Here is a 16,698-nt window from a genome sequence, read left to right as displayed (position 1 = left end):
CAGCTCCTGCTCATACGGAATCATAATGAACCAAATTCACTCTCTACATCCTTCTTTCTCAACTCCGCCATCAAAGATCGTCTTTTTTAGAGCGTTATTCAAGTTATTCCTTTCCCAGCGCTACTTTCTTATCGTCTGCCAAGGATATATGAAGAGATCAGTGAAAGATCTGAACCAAGAAGACAAAATGGTGTCAAGGCTGCATCTAGTTGGGCAAGTTGTCAGAGGCTTTCTCGGTTCAATAACACACGCGGAACAGCCGAAGCAGGTAAGAAACGGTGGTACTGCCCTTGCGTTTTTTTGTGCCCTGTATGCGTCTGCCATTTCACGACCACCTGTGAATGTAGCAATGGTACAACAAAATAAAATAATATATTTCTTAATTCAATACAATTTAACTAGTTTATTTTCGCTGCCGAATCGTATACAATAGAAACGGAAGATTCTCACATCAATGCTTGGAGCCTGCTATTAGAGTTTAATTTCTCGCTTTGAGCATAGCCGTGCTCGTAATTTTACACAACGAATATTCTAATTATTGTCATCCTCTGTTCACAGTGTCATCATTTCAGATATTATTTGCACGAAGAAAGCCTAATAACGGCTCTAAAGTTATGGGGTTTGATCTGGATTTTCAAATCGAAAATAGTGAAATTCAAAGTTTAATTGCAGATATTGTCTAAATTAATGTATAAAATTTCATTAAATGTTGGTGTTGAGTTTTTATATCTAATATATGAAGCATATAAAAAATAGCTTGTGCTGGTAACAATCTTTAGAACTTTTAAAAATAATTGGTTCACAGAAAAGGAAAGGCGCAGTATCTGTCACATTTGCTCTGTGAACACTTGATCCGCGCAATAAGGGAAGGGAGGAAGATGGTAGTGAAAGTGGAAAGAAATGAAGGCGCAACATCTGTCACTTGTTCTGAGAAAAATGGGTGCCGTAGGGGAGGGCTCCGGAGGAATGGGGTTGGGACAGGTAGGTCACCGCCGCTTGCGGCGGGGGCTAGCCTGCCATCGAAGTTTTATATATCTGTCGTAGGCCGTCATTGCACCCGCCACCGCTTCGGTGGTGGACGACGGCTGTTGCGGCGCACATCTCTCTCTCCATCTTTTTTTTCCTTTTTCTGTATTTTTTCTTCTGTCCGCATGAGTTAGCGGAGGTGGCAAAGCTACAGAGCCAGTAGCAGGCCCGTTCATTTTATTTTCCTTCTTCCTACAGCCACAACAGTGCACTGACATTGCACAGCATACGGATGCCACTTCGTGTCTCCTCCACCGAAACGCAGCCGCCTGCGATTGGGATCGAATCCGGGCACTCCGAAAAAGGAAAATAATAATAATTGGTTCACAGGAAGGGAAAGGCGCAGTATCTGTCACACTTGTTTCCGTGGACACCTGAACCGCGCCGTAAGGGAAGGGAGGAAAGTGGGAGTGAAAGTGGAAAGAAGGAGGAGCCGTAGTGAAGGGCTACGAAGTAATTTCGACCACCTGGGGCTCTTTAACGTGCGCTGACATCGCGCAGCACACGGAGGCCTCTTCGTCTCGCCTCCATCGAAACGCAGCCGCCGCGAACGGGATCGAACCCGGGCACTCCAGCACTGTAGTCGGATGCTTTACCACTGCACCACCGCGGCGGGGCAGTTTGCGTTTTCGTGGAGTTAGCTCATTTCGAAAGAAAGATTTAGAGACCACTGCAAAATCTGCAAAATCTGCACTGGAGAAATGCGAAAGCCCCGCCGGGGTGGTGCAGTGGTAAGACGCCCGACTACTGTGCCGGAGTTCCCGGGATCGAATCCCGGCCTCGGCGGCTGCGTTTCGATGGAGGCGAAACGAAGTGGCGTCCGTGTGCTGTGCGATGTCAGCGCACGTTAAAGATCCCCAGGTGGTCGAAATTACTCCGTAGCCCTCCACTACGGCCCCCCCTTTCTCTCTATCCACTTTCACTCCCACCCTCATCCCTTCCCTTACGGCGCGGTTCAGGTGTCCACAGAGCAAGTGTGACAGATACTGCGCCTTTCCCTTCCTATGAACCAACCAAAAACCAACCAAAAAAGAAATGCGAAAGCCTGCGCGTGACTGCAGCACACGGTAAATCGGGCGCCCATTGATTGATTAATTGATTGAATAACTTTATTTGATGAGGGTATTCTTCGCTATGGCTCCTTTTGTGGAGCCTTCAGCGTTGGTTGGTGTCTCTATTCCTGCACTCCACTTGCTTCCCCGGCCCGTAGAGCACGCTGTATTAGACCTCGCTGTAGAGCTTTTTCTAGCAAGGCCGGGGCCCGTGCCGCACACTGGAGATTTCCTTTCTGTGGCACGCTTTAGTTAGCGCTATATACAATTTATTAACAGGAAAAGGAAGGCACATTATCTGTCACACCATTTCCGGCGTGTTTGGACGGTATACCGTCGCGCCTGTCGCGTGGTGTTCTTTGGCGCGTGTTAATGTGGATTTGCAGATGGCATTAACGCTGGGCAAGGAGAACACATTTCGCGGAATCTCACGAACAGATCCCGCGTACGCGAGATATTCCGCGTACGCAAGCACGTCCTATAGGTACCCAGTGCGATGGGGCTTCAGCTGCACGTGGAAAATCATCAGTGATGGACTGTTTATTTCATTTCATATTGAAGCTACCTCGACAAGCAAGGCATTGCGGATATATCAAGAGGTTACAGATGATTACTCAGGAGCTCTTTCAAGAGGCGATTTCGCGTTAGAGCTTACGCACTTTTCTCCCGAGTGGGGCCTTCAGTAGGAGAGACAGAGAGAAAAGAAAAGGAAGAATGTAGAAACGAAACAAGGAATGCAGACCGAAGTGGCGGGTGACGTCATGAAGCTCGCGGCTTAGCTAGAGCGTCCTGCCCCCTTTCCCTCCGCGCTGGCCGGTGCATCGATCGAGCCGTGCGCCAGCCAAGGGGACCCGCCGGGAGCGTCAGTCGCGGACGGCTGCGGCGGCGGCGCGCGCTTTGACGTTGCACGCGCTATTCGGCCACGTCTGGGCTCAGCAGCGCGGCGGCGACGCACGCCGGGGCAAGAAGGAGCCCTTCCACCAGACCCCGGCTCCTGATCTGAGCGTACGCCGCCGCGGCATCGCAACGTTTGAGTGTGCAGGTCTACCGCAGTGTCGTCGGTGCGACCCCGGTGTTCTGGCTCTCGGATTAACGTACCAGCTCGTCAACCGAGTTAACCACCGGATTTAGGGGCTGTGCTGCCAAGGTCGAGGTGAGTGTGGCGGTGTCGCCCCTGTGCTTGCCTGCGGACCGACCCGCGACGCAGGAGCGAGACGAGGGCCGCGTGCTCGACTCTCACGCGCGTTCATCGATCGCACGTCGCGAGCGCACCAAGGCAACGGTAACGTCCCGCTGCCGATCGGTGTGCGCAGCATGAGAGCACTGTGCGAACCACGCTGGTTCTGAGCCTGCTGCGCGGCGGGCCGGCGCCACCAGTGCCCGCTGCTGGAATGCTCGATCGTTTCTCATCTCTAGCGGGACACGCGGGGCGCATTGTTTCACCTCACTACTCTGGCGCAGTTCGCCTGTGTTTCGCAGGTTTTGCGAGTGGCGTGGCCGGGACGTCTTTTGAGGAGCGATGATGAGCTAACACTCGTTATATGCTTTCACTGTAATGGGTTCCGGGACGTCAACTGTTCCGTCGAGAACCAATATAATGCGAGAAAATGAGGGAAGGGTGTGGTGTAGTAGAATAAAACAAAAACGAGAAAAACACAGCGTTATTGTCTCTATACCCTTCTTGGTACGCCCTTGTCACGGTGTTCATTTTTTGTTGAATTATTGCGAATTCTATAGCGGCATTCTGAGCCAAGTAGCATACAATAAAGCCCCCTCCAATAAGCTTCATTGCCTAACGAGAGACCGTAATTCATCAGCAGTCCCGTCATAACCGCCTGCAAGAGCCCCACGCACGGTACTCACGTGAATGGCCCTCTATTTGACGAAAGTGCGTTCGCGAGCAATAAATAAGCGAGCAACATCGCAAAAGCTGAGCGCCTTCCTGAAGACACTGAAAAAAGGTACAGTTGCCGCTTGGTAAAGGGGGGAAAATCCAGTGCCACTACAGCTAACTAAAATCACATAGTGCTTATATTTAGGCGTGCGGCACTACCGTTGGTTGATGTGCTATGACATGGTATAAAATTGAAGCGCATGACGAGGACGGTGAAAGAGACCAGAGACAAACCGTCCTCGTTTGATTGTGTGCTTCAATTTCATATCATGTCTCACTAACACGCCCAAACAACGGTATGCTCTATGTGGCATATTTAAACTGTCGGATCTAAAGATGCTGCTGCCATTTATTGTTACGCTTTTAAAAGCGCTCGGAGCAAAGTTCTATAGAAGGAAGATTTGAAGTGAGGCAGCGTATAGTATAAATCACATTTCCCAGTGGTTTTCTGCTTGTAGAGCGGGTGTCGTACAGAGCTTCAACAGCTAAAATTTGCTTGTAGACTATACCATTCGCAGCCCATCATGCAGAGCGACTCGGTTCAGTGACAGTCTGGGCGAATTTGCGCAGTACATAGCAGACATTCAGTGCCGGGAGGATGACGACGATAGGCCACCGAGTAACCATCGTCTGTTAGCTGACTGGATGAAGCTGTAGGGTGCAGTGCAGCGGGACTGGGACAATGCAGGCGCACTGCGAGAGCGCATGCGTTGTCACACATCTTGACACTGTTCCGTTTCACAGCGCACTGTACTATCGTCGGTCTAACCAACTTTCGCCATGGAGGACGCAGACTCCAGATGTGCGTATACTGTAGTTATGAACCTCTCCATCGAACGTCCGAAGTTCACGTCAGCAGCTGTCACTGGCTTGGAAATTATCGAAACGTGACAGTGCAAATGCCAGAGATCCCGCCATTTTATTCTTTTCCATCTTGTTCTCGTGGCTTAAACGTACTCACAGCCTTTGCCAGAAATGTAGGCTGAAAGGGGTTTGATTCAAAGCCGTGTTCTGACCTGGATGCATTTAGTGTCGACGGAGTTGAAAACGAGAGTTTCTCTCCCGTTTCATATTTTGAAAGCTTGCGCTGTAAAATGGGTCTCACTGCATGACTCAGAAACACATCTAACAGACATTCCATGTACATATTTTGCAGAGTCGCACTCTTGAACTTTTATCATAGAGTCCACTCCTGCCTCTAAGAGCTGCATCAACCGTTGTGACAACCTCGAGGTCTCTAAAATGAGTTTCTGCGTTCCCCCGTTGTACGTGTCATGTCTGAGAGGTGTTCCTTATCATGCATGTGGATTGCACCGCAAATCCGCTAAATTTTTACCACAACGGGACATTGCCATGACGCAGATATCTTGGCACACAATAGTTTTCGCATTTAATCTTGTTCAAAATATGGCCAGAATCCAACTCGTGACCTTGTGGTCATTAACAAAATTGCGTAATCATTGAGCCACCACCCCAAATCTCTCAATATTCAAAAAATTCTCAGGCGTAGGACTATCACAAGTTTAAGTCGGATGTGTCTGTAGCTTTATCGTAATAACAAGCAAAATGTGGATAAATTAACGTTTGGTATTCCTTTATATTTCGTGTTCTATTCTCTTACTTAGATGCTGTCTTTCCTTAGTCCGAAATTTGGCCTTTCTCTGCGCAGTGGTTTTCACAGTTGGGCGACAACGCCAGTCAGGAAGCCCGCTTTACGTGGCAGTGCATGTGATTGCTAGCGGCTTGCGGCGGCTCCACGTTGCGAGTTGGTACACTCGGAAGAAATGCTCTAGTTCCTTTCTTTTTTTTTCTTTTTTTTTTGTGGCTGAAATATTTTCTTTTGTGGCATGACTTCTACTTATAGCTTGAGCTTGCAGTTTCTTTCAGTCCCCTGAACCCGCGGCCGACGCCGATACCATGCCGCTGAACTTGTCTTTAGCACATAACTCCTGGTACTTCAAGCATCTAGGCAACGTAAGAAATACTTCTAATTTGCCAAATCCTCGATAAGCCATTTGAGCCTCGCAGCATACCATGTCGTCAGCTCCGACTTTCCCCAAAATGTTTGCAGGGTTTGCATCTGTTTTTCTAATGTCTTTCTTTCCCTGGTGCATTTGCAGCTAGTAATCTGCAGTTACCTGCCCGAAGACCCATTCTAGCCGGGACCATTAATTCTGAGCACTGCCGCAACTCATGACCACGTGACATGCGTGCCCGATGCTCGTTTTTGGTTTTGGTTTATGACGTCAGTGGAACCCAAACTAGCCGTCGGGAAGCCAGCTTCTGGGTGTCTGGAATTAGGAAGCAGCAGTTTGTGGTCATGGCTGCTGCTAAGTTTAAACTTCACATGATTAACAAAACTACCAGTGACATATATGTTGGCAATTTGTGCCCCCCCCCCCCCCTTTTTTTTTTTTTTTTCATCTACCGTAACTTGAGGGGAGCGAATGTGACTCTATCTCCTCTTAGAGGTCATCGAACCCGGATGGTTATTACCCAAGAGGACGGTTTGCGAGCTGTTTTGCTTTCGTCGTGTTATTCCGCGCATAACTTACTTAAGAAATAGTTTTTTAGTGCAGGAGTGGCTTGGTGCTTCAGGTCTAATATCTTAAATGGTGAACGAAACAAAGATGCAGAATCCTTCTTGTGCTGATGTTTGTTTCGCTTCGCTTTGTGCTTTCCATCATCTAGAACCGTGAAATAGCGAGAGTGCAGTTTGCGTGAAGGTAATTTTAGCAGAGGATTCCGGCCAAACCCAGCCGTTGCTTTGGCTGCTGTCCAGAGGCAAACAAGTACTGCCTGGCGTTTCGTCCGGCGAATGCTCCTAGACCCCCGCATTTTCCACTTAAGAGCTCAACTCGTGACGGCGATCGTGTCAAGAAGAGCGCGCGCGTGCGTCTTATCCTAGCTCACTTTACTATCAGGTGCATGATGCAGGAATTCGCTACTGTGATGTGACATGACACAAGTGTTGGGCTTAGAACTTGGACTATTTTGACGCATTAGTATTTAAAAGTTCATTATCGCAAACAGTATGCCGCGCTGGTGTTGGCTGCGGCGAGCGAGGCGTCGGTCAGCAGGAGTCAAAGTGGGGGAGTGAAGAGAGCGTGGGAGGCGAGGAGTGACCAGAGAGACGCCGTGGTCGCCAATATCAAACTCGTAGCATGGGGAGAATGGAGAGAAGGCTTCACACTGTGCCACATTGGTATTGCTAGATCAGATCGGGAAATGGAGTGCGGCACGGCGCGTCACATGATTGATCTACTGGATCACGCCACCAGTTTGCACGGCTTGGAGCCCTCTGCGGCAGCAGTTGCTTCGTCTGGCGGAGAATCACCAGTGCTAATGCATACTTTTCCAAATCAGTCGCTTCGATAGTGTGTGAGATTCTAAAGGGACAGCGTTAAAGGCTCCGTTTGCCAGAAATTAAACTTTGCCGGCGCTGCGGATTAAAAATGAAAAGCATGCCTCTGCCATGTAATAGTTGGCATGTCATATGGCAGGGCCCTGTTCGTATTTGTAACGTCACGAGGCCACATAACATGGCCTAGTTTGCTAGAGCTGCCAAAAGCTTTTTTGCGAGGTGATACGGTGCGACGGGGATCGAACTCAGGACTCTTGAATCACGTACGCTACCCCTAGGTCAAGCCGGCACGTTTGCGCAGCTTGCTTAAAGCGGAGATTTATACTATCTATACCTGTTGGTCTTTCGAACAACTTGGTAGCTTACTACTGTATGTTGTCGCTACTGTACAGCCTTTGTCAAAACTTTAGAGCCCAGAGGGTTTGCTTGTAAGCCATATACTACGACTTTATTAACAATCGTTCAAGAGCCATTGAAGGGGGTAGGACGAAAAAAAATTTTTTTTGCCTTCAGAAAGTTTGCAAACCTGGGAATGCATTACGAGCCACATAGCATCGGTCAGAAGTAGACCCCCTGGGCTCTAAACTTTTGACAAAGGGTGTACGTTGTGAATGATGTGCTGAAGTCGGCGGTTAAGCAAGCAAAGGACACTTTTTTTTTTTCTTCTTGAAAGAGCGCCTTAAATAATTTTGGCAATTCAGGAAGAGAAATGGAAAAGATCAGATATCGATTCCATGTCTTGAAGGAGCGCATGTTACTGATTGTTTCGATAAAGTCAAGTGTTTCAATGAATTTTTTTCTTCTGTATTTTGCTGTTCCTCCTAGCATATGTCATGATGATTTTAGTTATGCTTTAGCAAATGTTAAATCCAGACACTCCATAGAGTTCTCCCAAAGGGGAATTGAATTCCAGGAGAGGGCGCTTCACAAAAATAAAAAAAGCCCATGAATTACTTTACCAATACATATTTCATCAGTATCGGACGTATACATAATTTCTCATCCGAGTTGACGACGTCATGTTGACTACGTGACTGGAATTGCTTGTCGAGTTCTTGGTATTCTCAGGCGTAACACCGAACTGTTTCCTCCGGGCGTCCAATAATTGCTTTTCAAGGAAAAGGTTCGTTCACTATTAGAGTATGAATGTTCGGTGTGGGACTCCTAGCTTGGGGCAGATGCAGACAGAGTGGAGAGGCTACAATGTCTTGGATTGCAATATGCTTTTAATAACTTCAGCAGACACTTCAGTGTTTCAAGTGCGAAAGACTCCCTGAGATGGCACTCTCTGGAAAAACGCAGATATTCGTTGCGCCTAATTTTTTTTTTTTTTTTTTACTGTATTTATCGCACGAGGACTGGCATTCTCTGTGCCTCGTATATTCATGCTCCAAACTGTGTTTCATTACGACTTGACCACACCATTAAAGGTAAAAGAAATTAATTTTAAAGCCGACATCTACAAGTTTTCGTTTTTCTAAGGTCGATTAGAGACTGGAATAAGCTATCCGAAGAGGAAGTGTCAATTATTTCCAGCGAATCCTTTGCTGCTACTCTTTATATCTCGTATTCATGAGATGTACCGGCTTGTCGCGTTTGCATAATGTTCGCATGTGCATATAAATAATTAAAGCATGTGGGCACAGAATTGCCTTGCAACAGCTTGTATTCCGGCGCACTTTCACCGTCGCATGCGCCCTCCGCACGCACGGTATCCTATACCCCGAAGTAAGGTCACCCGTTCGATGGCCTGCAGCGCGATCGTGCCAGGTGAGAATGCACCAGACATACATAACGCTTTCGTCCGTATAAGTGCGCGCTGTATAAAATTTTGTTCACGGGGAGCCCGCTCGAAGCGTACGAGGTAGGTGCTTGCCCAACGTCGTCGGCTCGTGGAAGAGGCGTAGCAAAGGGATCGAAGCTTCAGTGATGCATGGGTGTTTTACTAAGACTGAGTGCTCTATTTGTACCCTGGAAACACACGCAGACGCTCACTAAATCTGTACGCTGCCGGGTCCCACAGAAGAGAACGTGGCGTAGGGTGGCACATTTAATAAGTACGAAAGGTTGAGTAAGTTTAATAATGGGAAGTAGGAAAAGAACTGAGAGGTGTTTCTCGATATCCGTAACCGTAGCGCCCAAGCTGGTATATAAAGAATCGATGAACTGGCTTATTAGTTATAATTAGTGAATTAATTATTAGGTGCTCGTCAATTCTGCGCTCAAGAAATCGATATATCGAAGAAATATACTCGCGTAACGACTGCAAGCCTTCTCCGCCAAAAGTTCAGGGCACGGACTAATTCCACATCTGCGTGTCCTTGGAGAAAAAAAAAAGAAAGCCCTGAATGGCCGCTGAGTTGGCGTTATCTCTTCGCTCGCTTCAAAAGCCACAGTCCTCTTCGAGAGGATCGTCGACGCTCGCTTTTTCATCTCGGCGCACCACATCAATGCGCGTATATTGTGACGTGCAGATGCGCATCCATGCGGCCGCCTTACGATAATGGCGAGGAATGGCGAATGTCTACGGCTCAACGCACGCGGGCCCGAAAGCGTGGCGGGGCCCGTGCTTCTGCGTGCGGCCAGGAGGTCAGGAATTATTGTCCCCAAAGTACACGTGTGTGACTGCTTTGCTCGTCTGTCGGTTATAAACAAAGCGACAGCTATGACACCGTTGGCTATGGCTGTGCAAACATCCACCACAGACCGCCATAGCTATAAAACTTCACGAGTACAGTGTAGTTTGTGGAATATATAGAATCGTCGGCATTGCATGTATGGACCACACTGTCAGTATAAGTAATTATTATTGGACTTGAGTGAATAATGTGCTCTAGGCTAAAATGCTGTCGAACGTATCCGATGTTAATCTTTTTTCCGTAGAGATAGAGATGAACTGCCGAGCTGTATATGGTCGGGTAACGGTGCCTACGCACAAAAAGCCGTCCCGTTTTCTGTGTTTTGGTCGCGTTCATAAAGCACCCGCGCTGTGCATATTTACTGCGGCACAAGTGAAGCTTACATCATGTCGCACCATTTAGAGGTGACAGTGTTACTTGCGAGGCCTCCAAACTCATGCACTGATACGCGAAGGTAGCACTTATGCGCCGCTTCATTTCATGCATGTATGTAAGCTAACCAGTCAGCACAAGGTAAGCGATATGAGGGAATATAATATGGAAAGGATTGAGTAGGCTAAAAAAAAAAAAGGGCGCCAGTCTAAAAGCGCTGAAGATAAAATGAGGCAGACCAATTCATATGCACGCCGCAACAGACAAGGAGTATGATGTTTATGTTCTAATTCCACTGGTGACAGGTGCACGTTATATATTATTCTGCTTTATAATTAGTTATCATTCAGGTCAAGAAAAGTAATTACACTGTCATATTTCATCAACGTAACAAGTGAAACAAAAAGATAAATAATAAAGAAGCATTCCTTATACTAGCCCAGCTGGTTTCAGTGACTGAGGGACTCAGGGAAGGTTGAGGTCATAATGGAGGAGTGGTCGCCCCGCGTCGCCGCTGTGACTGAAGTTAGTGCGAGCAATTAAAAAAAAAAAAAAATAACACTAAACCCTATCAACAATATTTTTAAAATATCGTTACCCAGCCCGCACCACCGAAAGCACAACGGGCTTAAACTAATGTAAAATAAAAATTTGGCAAGAAAAAATTTTGCATCAGAGAAAAGGTTAAAAAATCAGAAAAAAGGGAAAAAGGCGGGGGAGTCTACGTCAAACCTATGGAGGTGTTTGAAGAATGCGATAGAAATTTCTGTGACACCACTGTGACTGCCGACTGCCGACTTCCTACTTACGGGTGTCATAACCAACTACCCATGTCTTCGTATTGTGAATAAGATAGTAAAATCATGCCGAGAATTCGGCGTATCTGTAATTAGCCTGAATCATCAAAATGCTAGTGACGAAACCAGGGGTGCAGTGAAGTCGTAAATCGCGCTAGTAACGAATGGACAGAATTGCTTACAGGAATTACAAAAGAAAAAAAAAAAGGCAGAAGGCGAAAATCAAGAGGCTGTGGATGGTGGGGATATTGTGCTAGAAAACCTTTGCGCCCTGTGCACCCAGTGCCTCACCACCTCTGTAGTGGGCCAAAGCTTGGAAGAATGCTGCCGTCATGTTTATCCATCAGAAAGGTGATGTCAAGGGCTTGTAGAATGCAGACCTTTCAGGTCTACATCGTTGCCTACAAGGTATTTACTGAGCCAGTTGCTACTTGATATTATTAGATAAATATTAGGCCTGAATCAGCCAAAAGAAGTATTTTGGGATGTGAGCTCAACAATTGTCAAGTGGTGATGACAAGGCCGTAGGCACCAAAAAAGAAGAAAGGCGTAATCTCGCACTGAAATCAACTCTTTATTGGGCTGACTTGCACCCTCCAAGTAACTGAACAACTCGGCGGCGGCGATAACAGCAAACGTGCTCGCTGGTCGTCGAATTACTACCCCATCACACCGACAAACGCTCAATTTATAGGCAGCGAGGTAACATCTAGATAAAGCCGCAAAACGGTGACTAGCACAACCGAGAGCATTGCAGAAACATGCGCGAGTGGTCGGAATTTTTGAGACACATCCACCTCGGCGCATCTTGTGCGACAAAGGAACTGATAAAGCTGCGTCTCGCGGCAGATAAAGAATACAGAATTGATCCGCGTGCCAGAACCAGATTGATAAGGCCGCATGCTGGCGGCTGTAAGACCAAATAAAGATTTGAATGCTTTGCGGCAATATGCCACACTCGTACCATCAATCAGGTGAAAGAGAACTGCGTAGTGTATAACTTATCTCTACATACGTGACACACGAAGCGCAGAAGGGGTATAAATGAAGCGATGCGTATAACTGTGGTGTTGCCTTAACACCACCTTGGCTCCACGTCACATATGTAGCCCTCATAGATTACGAGAGAGAATTGGACTCAGCTGACGCATCAGCAGTCGTGCAGGCTTTGCGTAACTGAAGGTGTGAACAAGGCAGATTGTATGTACTGGGAAAAAAATCATGGGAAAAATTAAGCTCCGCTCAGTTTAAAGTTATGACGCGGTATACAGCGTATACGCTACCAGCCCACATATGAAGCCGCGCTTTAACCATGTAGTATGAACGTGCCTGCGTGGGGTAACGTAAATGCAACATTCCTGGCAGACTATCACCCAGCCACGTGAAAGCAGAGGCCCGAGTTTACAGCTCCTGCCAAACGTAATGTCAGGCAACCCTGTGTCCAGTCATTGTGCGCTCCAGCTCCGTGCTTGTAATTTTTCGCTCACCGCGCCAAGTCCAGCGGACGGCCGCCGACGCCAGATTTTCGGTGAGCGGGGCCTTTAATGCTATCACATTAATAATGGATAGCCGCTGTAACAGGTAAAAGAATGTTTTCCAATAAAGGCAAGCTTAAAGAGGGCGACAGAAAAAGAAGCGGGGGTTGGGGGGGATATTGGGAGGTTTGCGGCGATCAAGTAACCGCAGCTGGTGCAGGACTGCCTTAATTCGAAGGATATGGGAGAGGCTTTTGCCCTGAAGAAGGTGTAGGTGGGGTTGATGAGGATGTTGATGATATAATAGATTTTGCTAGATATTATGGCACTCTAGTTCTATTTCCAGATTCATTGCGGATCAGGTAGCTGCAGCATCCTTCAAGACTGACAATTTATATGCCTCAAACCTATCACCTCAGCGGAATATAACGAGCAGTGGTGCTCTGAGGTAGAGAAAATAGTGGTTTCAGTGGAGCTGGATACAGCGTTACGGTAGCAAGCGCTGTTTTCTCACAATATCTTCCCGGTCGAAGATGAGTACAAAGGGGGGGAATATGGCGGCCGTGGAAAGAGACGCTCGCATACACTAATCACCATGGTTCCTTCCTCGATATCGGTCATGGCGGCTACATTTGTATGGCATAATGTAGAAGCGTCCCAATGCCGTGCAATGTCAGTGCGTGCCAATACTGCTTGTCGAAATCAAAATTGACCCGTTAACTGTACTTATACGGCTTATACTGACACGCAGCTTTGGGTCTTAGCCTTCTTACTGCATTTAATGCGCAGCTGTATAGTTAGATGATAATTTTTTCATGATGGGGATTTTCAAAATGTAATATAGCATAAAGTGCAGAACTACAATCAGTAACGAACTTCTGCAACATACCAACAAAAACAAAGTTACATGTACATGACGTGGATCGCTGCCACCCTTGCTGATTTATGGTGGAGGCTCGATGGCTAAGCCTCATCTCCCTTGACTGATTGACGGCTGGCACAGAAAGGCAAACACTTTAAATAGAGAGAGGCCCATTTGCGGGAGAGGTAACGCTTTGTCGTAAGGCACCGGCCTTCTCTCCCCCTCCACACCCCGTCCCATTTTTAAGCGTCTAGCCATCAGCAGTGCTTCCTCGCTGTGTGGAACAGCTGGGGGCCGCGTCCTCAAAGCATAGCGCGAATTGGCGCGCCCACAGCTGCTGCACATGCGACGCACATTCCGCGCTCAAAACAGCGCCGTGTGTGCACACGGCCGAATGCAGTCAGTTCGTGTGCGTACAGAAAAGCGATCAGCACTGCTCACGACTGGGCCGTGGCTGCGCTACCACCCATCACTGTGAGTCGGCTCCGTCAATGAAGGCAAGCTGGTTGATATTCGTCTTGTGCGTTGAAGGTTGCGAATTGGTTGACAGCGTACGTTGGATGGTGTTCATAACAAACGGGTGCTGGCCGAGCTGGAGTCTTCCTGGAAAGCTAATTAGAGCAGGTTGTGTTCTGAAAAAGAGGAAAGAGGAATGGGCCGCTTTAGGCATACAAGGACTAGTCAGACGTGGTAATAAAGTATATTGCAAGAGAAATCAACCCCAACGAGGGGCGGCGGCAAGTCACTTAGGTAAATGAAATGGGAAAATCTTTAGTTACAAGCCGCTCGCTTGCGGGACGGGGTTAACGAAGGGAGTGGACTTCGTCCTAAAGCGGGCGGAGCCGTGCTGCCGGTGCTGCTGATGGCGATCCTGACCTGGAACCCTGAAGTTGGGCGTAGAGCCAACAACTTCAATCTGCGGCTGCTACAAGCCATCCTCGTTAAACGAGTTCATGCGCTTGTATCCAACGGTCTAGTTCGAGCTCATTTCAGGTGGAAAGGAACAGGTGGCTTTTCAGGGCTATGTAACCTCCAGTTAAATAGCAAGCAGACGCTATATCGGCGGAATTTATTGTAACAGCGTTGTAATATTCCCGCTTGGGAAGAATATCGATCAACATAGTATGATTATATATTGAGTATTACACATTGAGTTCTTGTCGCAGTATCATTCTTCTGGGTGTTAATTACTATACGCATTTTAAAACTGAGTTTTCGTTTAATGATACCGAAGTTAACGCGATAGCATTAGAGGACCCGCTCTCCAGAAAACCCAATGTCGTCGGCGTTGTGAGCGAACATTCACGAGCATGCCAATGAAAAGAGGTGAGACGGCAGGACACTGATTGGTTGTCGGATTATGTGACGTCACGGCCACGGGACCACATGGCATCGACGTGGCAGGCGCTGCCACTGCGGATAATTCCTTTGAATTGGAAGGGTGAGAGGGGAATCGAAGCCTCCGATACCATGCGACAGGTCAAAGAGTCCTAGGCCATAGAGGCACATTCTTAGGGTTTGGTTTAATATGGGCTTTACATCTGCATTGGGCCAGCACTCTTGCACATACTGCAATAGCTTGCGACTGTACGGTAACGAGCGTACGTGAGATTACATAGGCACAAAAGGAGGAATTGGTGATTAAGTAAACCGCAAAGTGCATTGTCCGCACAGGAGGATCCGAAAAAGGAGCCCCAGACGGGGTCCATTAAACCTGTCTCGACTTGCTCTTAAAGGCGGAGCTTAAGTGTACGCGTGTATCCGCTTAGAAATTGATTATACAAGATGACAGTTTATTATAAAAAGGACAAGATTCACATTTCTGAACGCGCACAAAAGCCCAAACACACGAACTGTATTACTCATTTTTTTATATTGACCGCGGTCACAATTAGCCAACCGCAGTAACAAACAGGACAGCGTGTAGTAAAGTACTACAAATGCTAGAAAATATCCCGTCGCCCCGTGACGTTTCGTTGAGGTCGTTTATTCTGTCTTGCTCTTGCGCTTTCCAAGTTACTCAGACTGCATGATTTGTTATCTTTCGAGAAGTTATATTTCCAGTGCCATCCGACATGTTTTCGAGGTAGCGTAGGACAGATCGATCGTTGCCAATGAGTAACGGTCGCAACCTCAATGTACGACCGATTGCGACGCATCCTTCACACTGTGAGAAGCGGCGACTGTGTTTCTTCGACCTCTAAGGCTAGCCGCGGATGGAGGAAAAAAAAAAAGAACTTATTGTGAGCCGTGGTCAATCCTCGGTCCTGGATGCCGCACTTCACTGCTGCCATTGTGGCTCGGCGTACGAGAAATCGTTGCTCTTCTTCGTCCTCGCTGGCCAGCAAGTGCTCCCACTGCGTCACAATCGGGTTGTCCATTTTGGGGTCCAAGTCTTCCTCAGGACAGGTCCATGTGACGTACTCGAGTGTCGGTGTACCATGCCACCACGGGCATTCATCTACGTATTGCGTAGGGAAAATATTATGTAATTTGTGTAGCTGTGGATAAGTGCCGGTTTGTAACCCGATACCGCCATGCGTGGTTCCAACGACTTCCCGCATAGGTTTGCGGTGGAAACAGCTCTCACCGCCGTCATGGCGTTATAGCGCGGCCGCGGGGTCGTTTGAGACCGTCGGATATATTTTCCGACGCCATTTTCCGGCGCTTTATTGGACCAGGACGGCAGCCTGAGCTTGTTGGTTATTCATTCTTGATGGAATGTTTTGCGCTGTTCCATCCGATGTTTTGCGCTGTTCCATCAAGAAGGGCTTTATTGGAATTACTCGCACTCGAGCAGGAAATGGAGGGCATTGCCACGTCGTGCGTATATGTCCTGTTTATTTTGCTGTGCAGCTTTTTTCGCGTAGTGTCTCGCTATTAATGGCGATGTTCACGAAATCGACGCCACGCTGTGACGATAGCGCGAACTATTCTAAACAGGATCTGCAAGCGCGGAACCTCGGAGATTGCTCATTTTGCGGTTCCATCGCCGGCTCGTTCAGACGTTCTTGCACTAATAAAATTCGCCTTCGAGGGCTTTTACATGGGCATTTACCGCCAAAAGACACGCTGAGAGTCATTGCGTTATCCACGGAAAAGAAAGGGGGTTGGTATAATGATTTTTATAGCGTAAGCAATACTACGCGAGGTTTCAGCCGTCGTGTAAACCTGGCCGGTAGCCACGTTTGACCTTCGCCCTTTAGAGAAGAAGAAA

The sequence above is a fragment of the Amblyomma maculatum genome, chromosome 6, assembly GCF_055883805.1.
Source record: "Amblyomma maculatum isolate TAMU_Amacu chromosome 6, ASM5588380v1, whole genome shotgun sequence".
NCBI classification, from domain to species: Eukaryota; Metazoa; Arthropoda; class Arachnida; order Ixodida; family Ixodidae; genus Amblyomma; species Amblyomma maculatum.
Note: the sequence above shows the minus strand (reverse complement) of the source record.